The sequence below is a fragment of the Microcebus murinus genome, chromosome 13 (assembly GCF_040939455.1).
Source record: "Microcebus murinus isolate Inina chromosome 13, M.murinus_Inina_mat1.0, whole genome shotgun sequence".
Lineage (NCBI taxonomy): Eukaryota > Metazoa > Chordata > Mammalia > Primates > Cheirogaleidae > Microcebus > Microcebus murinus.
Window position 1 is genome coordinate 32917167 of NC_134116.1, and position 15908 is coordinate 32933074.

A 15908-nucleotide genomic window follows, 5' to 3' on the forward strand; every position below is an offset into this window, starting at 1 on the left:
CAAGATCATCATCACTAGAGATAAGGTCAAGCTAGCCAAAGACCAAACACCAAAATCACCTATTGTAGTTAAGCAACAATAGCCAGAAACCACAACATGTGACACCGGGTGTAGACCCGAGCCCAACCACCAACCTCCCCCACTTGAAAAAGCCATTTTTCTGCTTAAAGGCAGGGTGGTGGTCTTTGAGATGGTAGGCTGCCACCTTCCTCATTTACAGACAAATTAATAACTTCTCTTTCCTTTTTCCTTAAGCCACTTGTCCTTGTTCCTCCTTTGCATTGATTCTGACTCAGGGACAAATATAGAGTTTTTGGTAACAAACGTATAACCTGAATCTAATTATGAGGAAATGTCCCATAAATACACGTGGAGAGATATTTTACAAAATTATTGCTTTGTATTAAAAATTTTATAGTAATGAAAGCCAAGAAAGTCAGATGAATTATTAATATTCCAGATTGAAGGAAAGGAGAAAGACATAATATAAAGTCAAAATAAGTGAGTTTAGATGCAAAATAAGCGAGATCCTGGTTTGGATTCCTTTGCTATTAAAAAAAGCTTCATAACACTACGGGGGCAATTAGAGTCTTTGAGTGATGGATATATAGGAGTTCCTTGTATTATTCTTGCAACATTTTACTGAGAATGCTGTTTCAGAATATGAATGAATTTAAACAATCTAATGGAGATATAAATATAAGGAATTTCCATGAAAATAATCATTTTGGATTACTATATTTTCTATATTTTATTTTTGAAAATTTGATCACTTACATTATGTAGAAACAATTTAGAAAACATAAAATATATTCCTGCATTAAGAAATGTACATAATAAAAATTCAAGCACATACAAAAGTAGAATTAAAATTAACTCCCACAATTTTCTTCTCCTGTATTTTTAAAATTGCAGACAATAAATCAGACATGGTAACTTTTTCAATTTTTTTCAGACCTACCGGTTCATTTATTTTAAATTTTTAAACACTTTCAAACTTACAGAAAGTTACTAGAGAGAGAGCAAGAAAAAAAAAGAGAGAGAACGAGAACATGTGTTTTATGCTGAGAAAATAAAAGCAGACTCTTTTTGTAGGACTATTTATCTGTGGTAACGTGATAGAGTTGGTCATAACTCCCTTATAATACTAGGTTTCCGTGTATACTGTTCTAAATGGAATTTTATCAACCTGAGATAGTCTCTGCCTCTCTTTGTATGACTTTATACTGAGAATAACTTTGGTACATGGCATCATAACTTACATGAGGTCCTTCAACAGTAAAATCAGGGACCTAGCCTTTTATGAGCCACTTCTAGATCTAGCCTATTATAAGTTCATTCAATGTGCCCCTGGAAATGGAATAGTAATTCTATATTACATTTTATGATGGTGCTCAATCTCACTATTACCTCAAAAAGTCAGGCTTAAACTGTTTAGAAAATTAAGAGTTGAAAGCAGATTCCCTTTTATTATAGCAATAATTAGCACACAGTACTTATTAAGGGTCTGGTGAGTAGTGAATGATATCACTGGTGTTCTTTCTTCTGCCATGCGGTAAAGTGCTTTGAGTACTGCACTTTTCATTGTTAATATACCACTTTGCATGTGTACAGCTAATCAGGTAATCTTTCAGAACCAAATATTTTTCCTGCAAAATTATATAAAAGTAGTTATAACCTGTGACAAATCCAAATTATATAGTCTAATGATTAATGTCCTGTTTATTGTGGTTTTTCATTAAATGCAAACCTATTGTTTGTTTTTACTATATTACTTTTCATAGTACTGTAATATTACTTAGCCCAAGCCAGAAACACACAAGCCTTTGTAAACTAATCTTCCTCTTTTGCTCTCTTTATTCAATCAATGAATGTTTTCCAATAGTGCTGCTTCAGTATCTCTGTAATGCGATTACATCACTAACTTTCATAACACATTCAATGGCTCTCCATAATTTAGTGGACAAACTTTAAATATTTTTAACTGGTGATGCAAAGCACTTTATAATCTGCACCTACCACTTTCTCTTGTATATACTGCTGTAACCAATACTTGCTGATTCTTAGATACATCGGAGTCTTTCCTGTCGTCTGCCTTGGAATAATCTGCTTCATATACCTGGTCAGGTCTTTAAATCACCCACTCCTCTGGGTGTCTGCCCTTCATCCTGTGAAGTGCCTCCTCATCAACCAAGACACAGCTTAACACATCTTCTTCTTTGTAGCATTACATAATTGACTCATGAAATATGGCCATGTTTCCTTTGTAAACACGTCTAATGATTGTCTCACAGTACTGAAATTTTACATGAGTTTACATGCTACTCTCCATTATACCTTTAAGTTTCTTAAGGACAAAAATTATTTCAAATTTATCTCTGTGTGTCCAGAGAGAAAGGACTTTACCAAAGCTGTGTGCTCAGATGAATGATTGTATTAATTTAGAAAATGTTTATCAGGGAAATGAAGGAGAGAAAGAAAAAGAACATTTGAAGCTCTATTGAAATATTACCTGTGGAAAAAAGGAGAGGTAGAGAAAACTCAGTTGTTTCTATAGATATCTCTTCAGTGTAATTTTAATGCCAATGCTCGGATCTTTAGTTTTATTTATTTTTAAAGAAATTCAAAAAATCATTAATAAATTAACACCAGTTAATTCAATATTCAATATTGGAAACAATTTACCATCAGGATAAGATGCTGCAGCTGACCATCAATTCTATGGGAATGTTTAAAATATAACATTATTCTCTTGAAGAGCATTATCTTATGATGATAAAAGGACAGTTCTGAGCAATTAAATGCCCATTCAAATGTACTTATTTTTAAAATACCACCCACCATAGTCCTTTTTTGTTCAAGGAAATAACAATATGAATAGTTAAAATTTATTGGGTGATTACTCCATGCTATAGTTTGTGCTTTGTCTCAGTATTTTTAATCCTCAAAATAGCCATATGGAATAGGTGCTGTAATTATCCCCATTTAACAGAAGAGGAAACTGAGGAGTAGGGATGTGAAATATACTTGCCCAGGCCACGGAGCTGGTAAGTACTGCTGTGGCATTTTAACCAGGCTAACTATTTCCAGAGCACTTGTCTCTAAGCACCAAAACTCTGGAATGTTGCCTGAAGCTTAAGGCAAAAAAAAATTTGTAAATCGATTTTTAACTTTATTATATATTAGCAATTAGCTCATTGACTGCAATTTCACTGTTTTAATCTTGAAATTAAATGACTTAAAGATTTTCCACATATATCTAACTTTATTTTCCTTAGGATAATTGGAATAGAAATAGGAACATCTTGCTTTTAAGTGCATGTGTGTATGTAATTTTCAATTCATGGATAAGGTAATTATACAGTTTTGCAAAGCTATATGTTTTTAAGAAGTATTTTCTTCATCGATTCATATAAAATAAAACATATAAGCCTGTCATTCAAATTTCATTCCGCATATAGCATTCATATCTCCTTTCTCTTTTTACTTTCTCTGATTTTTAAGCTTATTTTATGTTTATATTTAATAACTTTCTCTGTAATAAAACTGTAATGAATCTGAGTATATGATAAATGAATTGCTGGAGTTTCTGATTGATGGAAAGACTTTCCAGATTTTTGACACAATCTAAGACCTAAGCACTGGAAACAAGATTTATGATCCACTGTGCCAGTTAATAGAGGATATCTAATATGTGTCATTCTATTTTATAATTTTTCACAATTTAACGAATTTTTCTCATGTAATAAATGGGTAAGTAAATGAAAATGCAATGATGATATATGATATCAGTTATATAAAATACTTTTGTCAATTCAAGTTTTTTTGTGGAGGTGACTGAGATTGTTTATCACATGTAGTTTTTAAGCCATATATTATAATTTTAAAAATAGGAGACTCCAGCTATTCTACACAATTTCCTCTCTCTCAAGTATGTTATTCAAGGGATTTAATGGCTTTGCCTTTATATTTTAAACACAGATAACAGATTCAAAGAAACAGATAAAGCAGTAAAAGATATATTTTGCCATTACTAGGTGCCAAAAAGTAGAATTCGGGGTACTATAGCAGTCAATATAGGCATCAATAACTCAAAAACATCAATACCTTAAAAATACCAAGTTTCATTTCATTCTCACACTATGCACAAGTTTAATCATTGGAACTGTCTCTTAAATGCTTCTGCCTGTAAGTACCACATATCACTCCCATTCTGATTTTATTGGGCGGAGCACATCACTTGGCCAATCTTATCAAGGTAACTGTAACATTTCAATATTCCCAAGAATAGAGGAGAACAAGATATTGGCATGCAGTGGTAATATCTACCACGGGTACCAAGAAAATAGGGAAAGACATTTGTGCTATACTTTCAGTTTGTTCCTATTAGGTCTTTTCTACTATTTTTGGTATTTCCATATTTTTGTTTTCTAACATATATTCTTTTTTTCATAAATACTTATTGTTGTTAATAGTATGTTACTACATTATATCATTGCCAATTCTTTCTTCTCTTCCATTTTTGGACTATTTAGTCCTTAACTTCTTGAAGACCTAGGAGAAACACAAGAGTGTTACATATGTTTATAAAACACAGGGAATTGTATTGGACTTAAAAATATTTTAAAAGATTATTTACCACTCAATATGAGTTGAAATTTACTTACTTAATACAGTATTGTGATGTTATTTGCAATTAATCATTGTTTACAAGGAAGATATTTTAGAGACCATAAAATAAGCTAAAATTTCTAGCAATATGAAAGGATAGAATTATAAAACTAACGCATGGGTTTTGACAGTGGGAGGAAGCAAATATAAGATCAAAAGATAATGAGAACAAGAAAATAAATTTCCTATTAGAGCCAAATCTTGAGATTAAAAACTAAGAAAGAAAAATCCAGAAAGTGCCAAACAGTATCCAAAACATCTGGTTAAATGTGAGGAGCTACATTGTACATTTGACCATCTTCTGCCTCTGATTGCATTCTCTCTGCAACTTGAGACACTGAAGCTTTTTTGCTTTGTACTACTCTTTGTCACATAAACAAAAATATGTAGAAACCATCAAATATACGTTTATGTCAATCAGATACAAGGACTGAAAGTAAATCCAATTCTAAAAAGGAAGTTACACATTATTTCAATTAAATCAAACGACTTAATTGCTGTTTAAAGTGAGATCTGTGACAACCTATTCTAGGCAACACATGTAATTGACTTACAGGCATCCAGGATATCAAGGTTACTTGCCCAGCTGGAGCAGTCTTCACAGAATGTTGAATTGCTACAGACTAGAAGCTAATGCAAAAATAAAATAAAATTTCCATACTAAGTACATAGATATCAATGTCCCTATGAGGCTCTTAAACATACCATTTCAAATGTCCCTTGCCTTATTCCCTGTATAATATGAATATTATATTAACAGCTACAGGGTTGCAAATGTATCATGCAGGGCCAAAAATACAAGCTCAAAGGAAAAGAAAATGCAGGCTTTAAAGGAAATGATACATTTAAATTCCTTTTGTACTACAATATTGCTTTGTTTAATTTTATTGAAATTCAAGCCGTGCTCCAAGCTAAAGGCCCAAAACAGCATTATTACTTTAAATATGATGGTGTATCATTTAAATAAAATTGTCTTTAAAAATTAAAGTGTACCTTGACCTGTTTACAAGAATTAATTTGCTTTTCAATTATAGCTGTAGTACTATTTAGGTACAAAAGGAAGTTCTTAGCAAATTAAAATGTATTATAATGTTGCAGCATATTATATATTATTTGGGGGGTTGATTACATGTGCATCCATACTTAAGCTTTATTACAAAATTTGGCTTTAGAGTCCATGAGATGGATTCCAAGTATTAATGATAATTATTAATATTGCCTATAATAACATTGGATATTTCAGGAATTTATTCCCCATGCAGATCAACACACATCTTTTTTATGGAAATATTTCAAATGTTAAAGAATTTAGTGTGTTTAGATAATAAATGACTGCTATTTATAAATAATCACCAAATATTAAATGCATGAAACAACTTAAATAAATTTTTTTGTAATTTTCTTTCTGTATAAGTCACCCCCTACTCCTCTGAATCCCTCTCTGTCTTTCTCTGCTTCTTTCAAAATGTATGAATGCATACACTGACAGTTTCTTTACAAAACAATTTCTTGAAAATTCTAAATAACTGTAAGTTGAAGTTCATGAGTTCTTATCAACTGTCAGACATCACAATACCATACGGATTTGCCTCTGTCAATTTAATTTCCTTTGTGTCTTAACCAATATAGATCAAGAATCTCTTTTGATATGTATCTAAAATAAATTTAAAACATATAGCACCTCTAACAGGCTTCATGAGTATCTTAATCTATTTACATATAGGTTTTATTAATAAAGAAAGGCATGCACTTTCAAAGGTAATAACTACAGTATTAACTTTGGGTTAAAAGAAAACAAAGCAAAACCAAAACAACCCCCCACAAATCCTCCTGCTAAAATCTACTTAATTTTTTATATTGGAAAAATAAAACCTCCCTTTGAGTGGCCTTCTCACTTGGAGTTAGAGACATTACTGAAGAGTAAATGGAATAGTCTCAAATTCTGTGATAAGAAATCTGCAGTTTTGGTGTGAAAGACCACCATATGTTGAGTGAAATACCACATTTGTGGACACTAGAGTAGAAATAAGACTGAAAAACATGACCTAGGTTATTCCATCTAAAACATATGCTTTTATATCTTGTTCAATAACAATATTAAGACCATTTATTTACAGTTTCTTTAGAGTGTTTAATCTTTTCTTTCCTGGCCTGAAAATGTCATTAAAAAAAAAAAAAAAGGAACAAAGGCTAGGATGACTGAAAATCTAGGCCTTAGGTTTGATAATGAGTGCTAAAGAATTCAGTAGAATAGTGCAACTAGACCCATTAGTTACTACCAAGGACAAAATGATATGCCAATAGGTGCAAAAAGATGTTTTTCATCAGCTAAGTCTCCCAGAGAAAAATCATAGAAAAATATATTCTATTTAAAGAGAAAATCATCCAGATAATTTGGTCCTTTTTCTAGGTAAAGCCAGTTTTTAGTTTTTGTTTTTGCTTTTGGTACTTAACACCTGCTATAGTTGATTTTAAGGTTCCCACTTAAAAGGAAAATAGTGCTATGAACGATTTTAGATGACACATTACTTTTAATTGATGCATTCATCAAAATTGCCTATTCATCCACATAGCTATTTCTGTTTGTGTTTTCCAACTTGTTGGTACATATTTGGCTCCATACTCAAAGCTATGAAGGCCAGGGGCCATGTTTTAAGCATTATTGTATTGCTGCTCCCTAGAACAGTGGACGGCACACATCAGGACCTTGGACAGGGTATAGTGAATGGTAGTAATCCAGAGTCTACTCACTTTTGTTCCTACCTATTCACTTGTGGACTTTTCTGTTCTTTTAAAGTCTAAGTTATTTTTATGTCAAAGATGCTAAAGACATTTTCTATGCTAAAACAGAGCAACCCTTTTCTACTTTGTTAGGTGCTGTCATTTCAATTTTTCTATTATCCCTTTTTTCACGCATTTGAAAAATATCCCTTCTCTTGCTAAAGACCAGAATCTCCTATTAGGCACCTCATCACCAACAGGCATTGCAGATATTTTTAATTATATGTACTGTATACTGTATTCTTACAATAAAATAAGCTAGAGAAGAGAAGCTGTTATTAAGAAAATAATAAGAAAGAGAAAATATATTTACTATTAATTAAGTGGAAGTGTACCATTATAAAGGTCTTCATCCTCATATTCAAGTTGAGTAGACAGAGAAAAGGGAAGGAAGAGGAGGGCTTGATCTAGCTGTCTCAGGAGTGGCAGAGGCAGAAGAATATCTGCATATAAGTGGACTGGCAAAGTTCAAACCTGTGTTGTTCAAGGGTCAATTGTAACAGTTTGTCAAGAATGACAGGGGTAATAATCCTCTAGCCCTTTTCCCAACATGAAGATGATTCATTTGGGGCAATATTTTCTAATAATTGTGTCTTCTAGTGGAAGGTTAGCTTTTTATGGCATACAGTATTCATAAGCTGAATTAGTCTAGGAAATATCTTCTGACATTTTAGAAACAAGGATGAAAATTAAATCAACATTTTCAAAACTGGTATTCATTTGAACAGATATATCATTTCATATAAGGTAATATTTTTCACTAGAAAAGTATTCTTTGGTCAAATAAGTTGTGGATCACTGTATTGATCTACACCTTTCTCCTGAAAATTCAAAGTGTACATCAACACAACAATGGCTATATTGTTCCCTATAGCATAAACCTCTATTGACTTTTATCTCAGCATTTCTCAAATTTATTTGGGTATGGAAAATTCTTGTGACTGATTATTTCATGGACAATGAATTTTGACTTGGAATGACACATGTACTCACCAATGGAAAATATCAATAAATGACATAAAATGAACATTACACAATTTCTGCATATAACTCAGGGAAGTGTGAATACTCTCATGACATTTTATTTTAGCATTTACAGATATAATATAAAGACTCTTCCAACAATATTGATAAAAAAAATTGTAAAAGACTATGTATGTATTTTAGAAGAGAAGAATATAAAGGAAAATAAAAGTCAATTCGAATTTTATACATATCATTGCCCCTTAATCTGGATATATAAAACATATATTTGATCTGAATAATCTTTCCTAGAGATGAATACAAGATACAGAAAAAGAAAGTAAATTAACAACCTTATCATTTATCAGAGGATAAAGAAAATATATAGAAGTTTATTGGATATTTATAAGATTTTTTTTTTTGGAGCAACACTGAAGATATATTGGAAACTTATGAACAAATACTAAAGGCCAGGACGCATAAGCTATCTGGTGTTTGTCAAAAGAATATGAGGAAAATAGAATGAGTAGTAGATAACTGGAAAGTTAGTGAAGTTCAGATCCCAAAAGGTCTTTTTTATCATTCAAAGAAATCTATTCTTCATGTTCAAGGCCAGGGATTTAGTAGAACACAGACAGACTGACTTGCAGAAAGATTGTACAAAAGCTTCAGGTATTATTGTGCACCAAGATAACTACTCAGACCACAGTTATGGTTTTGAATTCTATTGAAATAGTGAACCTGAGGTATACTTAGAGTGAGCAGTTTTGAGGCCTGAGGGAAAGGGAAAAGTCTAAGGTCTCTGGGTTAGGTGACTGGATGGACCTCAGTACTATTGACGAAGATAAAGTTAGGATGTGTAATAGATTTAAGGTAAGAGGGATAATGATATCCAGTAAGGTTAAGTTTAACTTTCAGTATGTTATGAAAAATGTAGATAAGACTTAAACACTAGATAGTTATAAGTATCTTGAGAACAAAGTGAAAAATTAGGATGAAAATGCAACATAAGCATTCCCACCCTATAGACAGAATATGACCGCATAAATAAAATGCTGGATCATGGTATTGAAAAGGGACCATAATAGAGAGAAGAGGACCAAAGTATCAAGATGTCAAGAATGGAAAAGCGTTGCAGACAATGTGTGGGAAAGCCATCACAACAAAAGGGTCAAGTACAAGAAGTTTAGAAACGGTTATTTGAATTTGGTAATTAGATAGACTGCTACATTCAATGAAGAGTTTTGGTTTTGAAGTAGAGAAAAATGTGTCTACATAGATTTAGGTCTTTATTCTTCAGATAAATGTACTTTTCATAGAATTTTTCTTTGATGAACTATCTATAGAATTGAATAAAATTTAAATTCTAGGATTAAAAATTCTAACAACAGAAAAGATTAGAAGATAATTTTTTTGTTTATCTGCTGGTTGTTATTTTAGTGAATGAACCTGAAAACTATTATGAAAAATTAGTAAAAAACCATATGGATTTAGAAGAAAATTATCATAGAATACTCCATTTTCAAGCCATTGTTTAACCAGTAAGAAAACTAATGGCAGGTAATGTGGAGGGAAAAAGAAATAAACTGTTCCTATTGGATAGCTCTTTTTAAGTAATGCTTTTAATATATTATTAAATAGACTAAATGTATTATTAAAATATTTAAAATATCTAATAAATATTAAACACATCCAAGAAATGTTTTTAATTTTGTTCACTGACAAATTAAGATTTTTCTCAATTCTGTAATAAAAATTGTATTTAATCATGACACTTTGTTGGTATTTACCAAGAGCCCTTCCAATAGGCAATTGAAATTAATTTTTTCATGCACTAATATGATTATGACAGAATCTCAGTTGCACAATAAGAATAAAAAATTAGAGGTGATACTTGTTTTTATGAATTTTTTGTTTTCTTTACTAAGTAATATAAAACACTAAAATAAAAAAGGAAATAAATCACTATTCTTGACTTGTAATAACTCTAGGTTTTATTTTTTGTATCACTTTCTACATAGAGTGATTTTTCTTTAGAGGAAACAAGAAGCAATAAAAAAAAATAGAATAGATAGTCTTTCCCTGGAGTAGCCAAAAAGTGCAATTCACTAGTGGCCACTATAAATTGCTTTACTACAATAAAGGATGTTGATTCATTGTTGCTGCACAAAGACTGAGGACTCACAGCAGTAAAATGCCAGGAAAAGCAGGGTGATATGATGTAAAGGGAATAAGTTCAGTAGTAAAATAGAATGAGGAAAAGTACTAATATAATATTTTGTGGTGTAAAACTTCAGACCTGATGCAATATTTAAAATGTAGTGTGATAAAAGACATGCACTGTAGATACATAAGGCAGAATAAGTAAACCAAATACAAAGGGAGAGAAAGCATCCAGAATCAGACCAAAAATACAAGAGGATTATGGTTATGTGAACTGAGAAAGAAGCAAGAAGCTGAACAAGACTGACAGGACAAGGATAATGAGAGGTGAAAAAGTTGAGATGCAGTGAAGAGGGAAGCAACAAGCTAACAGGACAGAAGGGAGAAATCTCATTGCAAATTAATCAAAGAGTTGTAGTTGTATGATGGCAGGAGAAACTGACAGTAAATCATGTAAAAGGCAAGGGTTAGGGAATCATCAGTGAGAGACACTGGTTGGTATAGGAGGAGGGGAAATATTGGATTTATTTTAAAACAAACATCTTTTTTCTAGCAGTAGAGGGGAAAATATTACCACATATTCCTTGAGGGTTTGCTGTATTTATATTAATACAATAAACGTGGTATCAAATAAAATGCACATTTAGGAAATCTACTTATGAGTATATCTAGCATTTTTTGGTGCATGTGCAAAATTTTAATGTGGTTATTACTAAGCTCTACTAAAGAAGCCATGAGTTCCAATATATTATAACGAGGAATTTGAAGTTTGTAAGCATGTAAAAATGATTAGGTATGGTAGAGAAGGCACACTAAATCAGTTAAATTTCCTCAAAGTAAAGTAGTTTCCACAGTGCTACCAAATTATATCTGACCCCAAAAGTTCAATTCAATTTGTTTAGTCTACTTCTTGTTCAGACTTGAGGTGAAAAGAGGTTATAGTTGATACATTCAGATCTTAAGTGATTCCAATTCATTTGAAAGAGTTTACTTTCTCCTCATGAAATTCTCTCTTTTCATGGCTTACTTGACACTGTTTTCCCCCTTTACTTCTTTCCATTGCTCAAATACAATTTTACCTCTATCTTCTCTCTCTTTTTATATATATGTGTGTGAATGTGTGTGTGTATTTTCAAAGCAACAACCTATTCTCTTTATACTTTCTTCTCTTCAAGCTCATCTACTGTCAGGAATGCAATACTTAATCTAGAAAAATAAGTCCAAAATCTTTATCACTATTCATAAACTTACTCTAAATTTTCCTAGTGACTGGTGGAAAATTTTACATTCATACTTTGGCTGTCATGTTGACTACAATTATAGATAATTCTTAACTTATTTTCTTCATAAATGTATTCTATTTTTTATTTTTTCTTCATAAATGTATTTCTATTTTTTATTTTTACTCCCTTCCTTTTTTTCTTCCATTAATAACATTGGTGTCATATAGACTGTCCATACTTTAAAACTTGGAAATCTTCACTCTTGTCATACACCTCACAAGTAATTGGTTACAAGCCCTTTTAATAATCCCCAGTAGCTGTTTCATATGATTCAGTCATGCATTCGTTCAGCAAAATTCAAAGTTGGAATCCAACAAGCTATCAAAACCTTGTACAAGTTTTATCTACTATTAATATTTTCCAGGCACTATTTCAACAGCTGATATATAGCAGCCAAGGTACCATCTATATCCTTCCCCTCATGGATTTTTTATTTATGGGAGATAAAGAATGAAATATAGTGGTTGACGTAGTAGGCACTTCTCTTGAATACAATAGATAAGTAGAACACATTTCTTGTCTCAAGCTTAAAAGAAAAGTCCACTCACTTAAAAACTTTGCTTAGATAAAATTCCAGTTAAAGACAAGTTTTACATACAATTGCAATCCATTAAAATTTTTGAATGTACTAATTGACATGATTGTAAAATTACTCAATCAATGATCAAATATTCCTGAGCACTTGGAGTGTGTACTTTATGAGATGCTTTGTATGTCAGGGCTGGGGGTTGCTACATGTCTGGAGGTTTCTCTTACTTTAAAAAAATCTCTAAAATGAATTTTTAAAGCATCCTTTAGAAATGGTTTTGTGTGACACAGTACTTATAGTCAAACATTGTTTCTTAAATATCACTTCCTGTATTTTATTTATTTTTGGTACAAGTAGAAAAAATAATGAAAGAAAGCAAAACAAACCTGAAACCTCAGTGCTTAAGGGATTTTGAGTTTTGAAAGAGTCATGCTTTTAAATTAATTAATATGTAATCCTTCTAATCTTTCTCTGTGAGCAGCATTTCATAAACTATACATTTGACATCCTAACTCCCAACTTTCCTGGCACAAGTCTTTCCACTCACATGGTTTGTGGATATTCCAGTGGGGCACGGATTTCTAATACAGCTCTGCTCATCTCTGTGTTTTACCTAAAACTCTTCATCTGTCATAATAATTTCCTAAAGTTTCCTTGTGTTCTATTTTTTCAGTCCAGTCTAGTATTATTAGCTCTGGATTTATCAAATTACACAGATAAATTTGTTTAATAGTTATTTCGAATATAGAATAAATGAATAACTAAATGACTGCCCTGATATCATTAGAATTTTAAAATTAATATCAGGAATATTTTGTAGGTACATTTTATGGTTAAGCATAACTTATGCATTTACTAGGAAATGAAAATACCAAAGGTATTTTTCATTAAATATATTGATAACTGACTAATAGTTTTCTATGTTTTTTTTTTATCTAGTCAACTTGAAAAGACTATCTATAATTACCTATGACTATTTCAATGCTCAAAAATAATTAAACAATTTATTTTACTTCTATAATAGTTTTCTGTGGATTCATCAGGTGAAAATACTTGTAAACTATAGATCTGGCAAAGATTTAATATCCAGAATATATAAGAAACTAAATAGCAAAATAATGATAATAATAATAATCTGATTAAAAAGTATATGAAAGACCTTAATAGACATTTCTCAAAAGAAGACATACAAATGACCAATAGGTATATGAAAAATGCTCAATATAACTAATAATTAGGGAAATAAAAATAAAAACCATAATGAGATCTCACCTTACTCCAGTTAGGATGGTTATTATGGAAAAGAAAAAATAAATAAATAAATGTTAGTATGATGCATGGAAAAAGGAAACCTTATACATTATTGGTAGAAATTTAAATTACTACAACCATTATGGAAAACAGTATGAAAAGTCCTTAAAAAAATTAAAAATAGGGCTACTATATGATCCATAATTACATTACTTGATATATCCAAAAGTTATGAAATTAGTATGTTGAAGAGACATCTACACTCTCATGTTTATTGCAGCACTGTTCACAATGGTCAAGCTATGAAATCAACCTAAATTTCCATCAATGGTGCCTGGATTAAAAAAAAAAATGTGCTATTAACACACAATGGAATACTATTCCGCCATAAAAAGGAAGAAAACCCTGTCATTTGTGACAACAGGAATGAGCCTAAAGACACCATGTTAAATGAAATAAGCCAGGCATGAAAAGATAATTATTGCATGTTCTCACTCATGTGTAGAATCTAACCCTAAAAGCTTACTTAAGTTCACTTAGTGTAAGATGGCCTCCCTTAAAGTTGAGAGTAAAATAAACAGCTAATAGTAAGAGAGAAGGCAGTGAAATACACTAATTAATGTTCGTCATTAGGATCTAAGTCTTCAAGAGGTGTTGAATGAATATAAAATATACACTATTTAAGAAAGAACAGGCTATTTCTATTTAAAATAGCAAAATAAAATTAATTCTTAACACTTTAAGATATAATTAAGAAAATATATGTTTATAGAAACATAAAATTTTCATAGAAACATAAAATTTTAGTAGGTTGAAAAAATATTAGTGGTTATTCAGTCCAATTCCTTTTTTTCAGTAGCAAAGATACTGAAGCCCATAATGGAAAAACAAATTGCCCAATTCCACAAGATGGGGCGTAGCTGAGCTAATATTATAAGCCATGTTTTCCTCTCAATGACTAACAGGTTTTTCCTGAATACTTGTTATGTTTCAAGCAATAGGCAGTATAACCAAATGCTCACAATAAAGCCAGTCTAATAACTCATTTCCTTTCATTGAAACAGTCTGCCCTGAATATTAACAATTAAACAAACCTTAGTTAAGTATTCTCTTTGCATTTCCTCCCATTGCCAGTCTTATTTTTCAAGTTGAAACTGCTTTATTATTACCTTTCAAATCTAATATATTTTAATGCTCCCCCAAAAAGAAATTAAATAATGGATAAGCTTAGATTAATATAAAAATAGCATAGCTGTATTTGCTTCACAAAAGTCAGAATTCTTAAAAATCTGTCTTTATGAAAAAAGATTCAGTCAGGCATGTTATGCCTTTTTATTTTGGGAGAACCGCATTTTGGTATGAATGCTAAATTGGTAAGATTCATAATTTTTAATAGCTTGTTTAAGAAGTTTATTGAAGTATAACTCATTTAACCTGTTTATTGTAAATATGCATAGGCTTGCATTTTCAATAATTTTTAGAAAGATCATCATTTGTCCAGAGTGCTTTTTTTTTACTTTTTATATGTTTAATGCTAAATGCAAAATAGAAATTCTAGCTTTTTAAATTTATAATTAGTAAGAGCTTATAACCTATAAACTTTCATTAACATTATATTTCTCGATAAATCTATATATTCCCAATGAGATGAAATGATATTTATTGAAAGGTGTTCTTGAAAGGATCAGAAAAAGAACAGTTTATCACTAACCCATCCATCTACAGAATAAAATCTTGAAGTTCTTCCCTGTAGCATCAATTTTCCCTGGTTAATTTAGTTGGCTTGTAGTAAATGACTTGAAGGCTGACCTAATCTCTAAACATTGCTCTGTGAAATGTTCTGTATTTTGTGTCTTCTATTTACTTTTGTGGAGTCGATATTTCTCTACTCAACTGCAAACCTAGTTTTGTATTCCCTTGTTACTTTCCTTAGCACAGCAAACACTATATTATTATTTTTTTAACTGTAATAGTTGACTGCTGCCCTGAAGCCCCTAACCACCTCAATTCTCCTTGGTTTTCAAAGGAAAAAATTGGAAATTCACATAACTGCAACTTTCACAAATTTATTGAACCTGAAAAGCTAAGAAAACCTTGTTAAATGTTGAAGCAGCATGCAAGAAAAAGTCTAAAGCAGTTCAGAAGTAAAACATAAAATCTATGCTCTCACTGCATGAAGAAAAAGATTCAAAGTTGAAGAAAAGAAAAGGTACCTGAAATAAAGTGGGAAGAGCATAATAAGTGTATTTTATATCGGTTAATTAAAA